This window comes from Drosophila mauritiana, chromosome 2R (assembly GCF_004382145.1).
Source record: "Drosophila mauritiana strain mau12 chromosome 2R, ASM438214v1, whole genome shotgun sequence".
Lineage (NCBI taxonomy): Eukaryota > Metazoa > Arthropoda > Insecta > Diptera > Drosophilidae > Drosophila > Drosophila mauritiana.
In genome coordinates, this window is record NC_046668.1 from 15,213,446 (window position 1) to 15,218,303 (window position 4,858).

The following is a 4,858-nucleotide window of genomic DNA, read 5'->3' on the forward strand; positions in this document are numbered from 1 at the left end:
TGCGAGCGAGATGCCAATAGGATTAGGCGCAACAGGCCGGCCAGTGGCGAGCGAGAGTGGGACGCCGCTACCGACCGGCGTTGGCTAATAGAAATGCGACAACAAATAACAAGAGCCCCGGCGTGTGAGAGCGAGCAGGAGGGACAGACGGCGGAACAGCTGTGCGGGATGCAACAAGTTCGACGTCGCGCTGCCGCCGCTTCGACGTAACGCTCCGGACAGAGAACGAAGATATAGTTTCCCCAAATCTAAGCGTTATTATGAATACAGTTGATCGTGGGCCTCGTGCGCCAATGGACGTGAAGTTCCAGGAAAATATAAATAAAAAGCAAGAAATAAGAAAATAGAAACCAGTAAATAAAACAAGAGAAAAGAAAGAACCCTTGAGGAAATCAAAAGTCAAGATGAGCGGACAAGTGCAACCGTTCGAAACTCGGTCAAGTGTTAAGAGAAATTCCAAATAACTTCTAATGAATTCTAATTCATAACGGGTGTGTGTGTGTGTGTGCCGATCGGGAGCCAAACGATATTTTTAACACCTACCGGGCTTTACGCGTGTTTCACACATTTCCAGCACCACAAGCACCCAGCACCGATGAACGCGGATCCGATCCCGATCATTCACTCTTCACCCAACTTCAGTTCACTGGGAAAAAAAGGAGGCACGAAATAAACGCGCGAATTAAAGCTCGGCTTGCAGTAATTTTACACGTGTCACTGCGCTTTGTTGTATTCCCAAAAATTATAGGCAATTAAGCAAATTTTCCACAATTGATTATCATTGGAATACGGCAATGCCAAAAGCAATGTGCTAATGAAAGTCTCAGCCAAAAAAAAAGAACAAAGATATCTGTAATCGTGGACGGAAGCTAAACTTCATGTCATGATTTAATAATCACAAAAGGGCCCACGGAAACGCAAAGGTAACAGGTGTCAGCTAGACTTAACCAAAGAAAAAGCTAAAATCTTTAGAAAACTTTAAAAAAATGTGGATGTATTGGGCCACGCTTAAACAAAACAGTATCGTCTTAAAAATTCTATGTTGGGATCTTCTGAGAACATATTTCAAGTCTTCATTCCAAAGTTAACCTGGTAAATCTTCACCGTCACCCAGTAGTTTGTATTAACAAATTCAAATTCTATTTTTGAACTCTTAGAGCAATAACTATTATAAAAAGTTGTCTATTTTAATTCGTACAAACATAACCATGAATAAGTCGTTTATTTCTTTTGAGATGCTCAGGCCCCCTTTTTCGCAGCTCAATTTCACTTTGATTAATCAATGAAAGCACGTAAAAGTTAAATCGGACGGTTAAGCGAAAGATGGGGGGAACACCTAATTGATAAAAGCAATAGTGGCGGCAGAGAAGCGACAGAGCGCCAAAAAGGAAGCCGTGAAACCGTTACAATATACACGACAAAGGAATGCGTCACAGTTAAAAATCAAATCACACGTTAACGTAACGGCAGCGACGAACAAGGTTCGCCTGCGTTGCAACATGTTTGAAGCAGCGCTGTCGACGCCAAGATCGCGACTAGAGATGGTCGCGTGCGGCAAACATGCTTAGTCTGAAGTGCTAGTTGCTTTAATTGTTTTAACAGATAACATTAATGACATAAGTAATTGCATAAGTGTAATGTAGCTTTCCAAACTGGAACCATTTCCCTAAACCAATGACTTTTGAACTTCTAGAATAGAAACGACTTACTTACACAAACACACGTGGTTTGGGCAGCGTGCTCGTGTCACGCAGCAAACATCGTGCCGCGCTGCCACCTCTAGCCGCGGGCAGCGCAGCCGTCGGCGGAGCTCGTTGGCGCCGCAGCTTTCAATTCTTTTTTGGTGCTCGATCGTGACGGTTTGCTCGCGCTCTCCGCTGCGCCGCTCTTTCCGGTGCATGTGTGTGCGGGCGTTATTGTGCATGTTTCCGGTGGCCGAAAAAAATAGTAAAATAAAATATAGAAAACAGAAACCAAGAATAATAACAGCCACACGATAAACAGTGTGCCAAAGTGTGTGTGTGTGTGTGGTTGTGTGCATCTCGCGTAACAACAATAATTGCATTTATCGGATGGCGCCAGCTTCAATTTAATTATAAATAACATGTTCAACTTTTTATACGATTTTCCCTGCGTCAAAGTGGGCGTTGCAACTGCCCCCGGAAAATCACGCGCCCCGGTTCAAAGTTAAAGTTTGTTGGGTAACGCAACGCACACACACACACACGCACACTCACACACACTCGGTCACACGCACATTTCAATAAACTAATGGAGCCTGGCTTTGTTTTTGTTTTATTTCCAACCCACTTGAGCACACAGCGCACACACAGAGAGAAAAATCAATACTCGTTATGGGATTAAATTTACAAAGCGCAAAGCAAAGCGACAAACAAAATTCACAAAAGAAAGCAACACTCAAATAAACTCACAAAGAATTCCTTATCGCCAAGAGGGGGCCAATGTTCCAAGGTTCTTTCGCCTTGAGAACTTTGAGCTTCCTCTGGCAAAGGAGATTATAATGTACAAATAATGTTGCAATAACCAGTTGAATCCCATGGAATACCGAATCTTGCTAATTAGCAAGGACATCTGTTCACATCTTACCGGGCAGCATTAGATCCTTTTTATAACTCTAATACTGTCAGGTAAAGATGTCGTCCGTGTCCTTAACCTTCAGTACCACCAACAGCAGCAGCAAAAAAAAAAAAAATGAGTAAAAATCCAAACAAATCATAAAAGTCGAAGGAAAAACAAGTTTTTCAATTGTGCGTCGCGCCAAGGAGCTGGTCAAAAAAAAAGAAAAAAAGAGTGGATAATGCGGAGACAAGCGGCTGAAAATTGGTCATAAATTCTTATTTTTTGCAGCGGCACAACGACGCGTTTTGGGATGACATCAGTTGAATAAGTAAAAAAAAAAATAATAAAAGATATAAAAGCCGAGGCGAGATCGTTCCCAATTCCCATTATTTTACCCTTCCCGGTGCCCGGCGGAGTCTGCAGGTAAACCCACTATACACCACATATACTACTGTATTCTCTATATAGGGAAAGACAGATCGTATAAAAAATATATTTTATGATTCTGATGCTGCTTTCTGCTGGTTTCTTAATTTAATCGCGGCGGCAGCGTTTAGTGACAAAAATCGTCTTCTTTTATGATGTCCCCCGACAACAACTAACTCTATAGCCGCAAATTTACGATTATAGTCAACTAGCCAAGACAGCAGGTTGCTTGAGTTTCATTTCGGTTCGTTTGGTTTGGTTTGCTTTCGTTACTCGTTTTTTTTGCCCCGCCCCAAATGCTCATGATTTGAAATTAGAGAAATGTGAAATATGAAACCACGGGCAAGAGCTAGCCGGCCGTAATCAAACAATTAAATGCTTATAAATCGCCGAAACGTGAGCGGGTAAAACGCAGCTCAGTTAATATGATTTATACGAGGAGGACATGTGCTTGCGGTTGCCTTAATTGGGCGGAACTTCAAGTTTTATTCAAGGAAATTATCGCACCTGTTGGACATTACATAGCTGAAAGATTTTTAGCAAAGAGCAGGAAGTTGAGCGTATAATTTACCTAAGCAGGGCCATTATTGTCTAGATTAAAATGATAGTCTTAATTAGCGCACGTTTACAAAAAAAACGTTGTATAAGTTTCGATTTCTGCTATTAAGTCGTAACTATTTCATTACACTTAATATATGTATGTAGTAGTTATATATGTGCCACTAGTCGAATTCAAAACTGACACCCGATCAGATAGACATTCTTATCTGCCTAAAATCTATTATAACCCCGTTTTAGTTTAATATTCCTATCGTCATCCACTCAGTTTCTGGCATTCAAAGTTATTGATAAGACGCTGCGTAGACTAGATAAGCACTGAAGGGAAGCTGATCCCGAGCAGAGATTGTGCGTGGTGCTTTCGAATCTGTCTTTATCTACCGCTTTTCGTGACAACATCAATCCGCTGAGTCGAGTCTGTAATAACATACAAAGCAAATACAAATTCCAGCGAGTGCCACCTGGCAAACAAGCGACTTAATTGTCAAGAGTGTCCAGAGTTACTGCCGGCATACCTATATTTATACGAATATATGGCTACGATATGTGGCTGAGCCCACACATTCGAGAGAGACTCTGTTTATATAGCGACCCACCGACAGCGGATAGATGATATATACGCCAGTACATATATGTATATGTACTGTATATAGTATGTGTGTGGTGAAGGAATAGGGATCGTAAACGCGTTTACAGGGCCTTTAAATTTTACAGTTTCTTGCCCCAGTGGGTATAGTCTCAAATTCTTGTCGTTTCTAGGCCGATGGGGTGGCAAGGGGTTAATCTAATCAGGAAAACAGAAAAAATGCGTTAGTCTCGGTCTAGCCTGGTCGAAACGATCCCCGTAAGGCGGAACGACCAACGTAACCAGAACGAATATAACACCTGTTAATGAACTTAGCAGTGACTCTAATTAAATGTGCACACCTTCGGCTTGGTGCAAGTACCAGTGCCAGTAAACTTCCTTCGCTGGCCTTTTCCTGCTCTTGTTGGGTCGTAAACGCAAACCCATTCTGACTCTTTCAATAAAAGACTGCATAAATCAATTAAATCCACGGGATACGAAACCCCGCCCGAACAAAGCCCCTTTGAATAATGCATAACTAGTTGATCCGCTGCATTTAATGCCCAGTAATTTATTCCGGATTAGAGTTCGTAGTAAGCAATGAATTGGCTGTTTTTAAAACCCAAATGAGTGTAAATGTGTCACAATGCATTTACCCACCCATAAATTTGTTATGATTTCGATGGAGATGAGGTTATTTCATAATGCCATAGAACATTCTAATGGTCA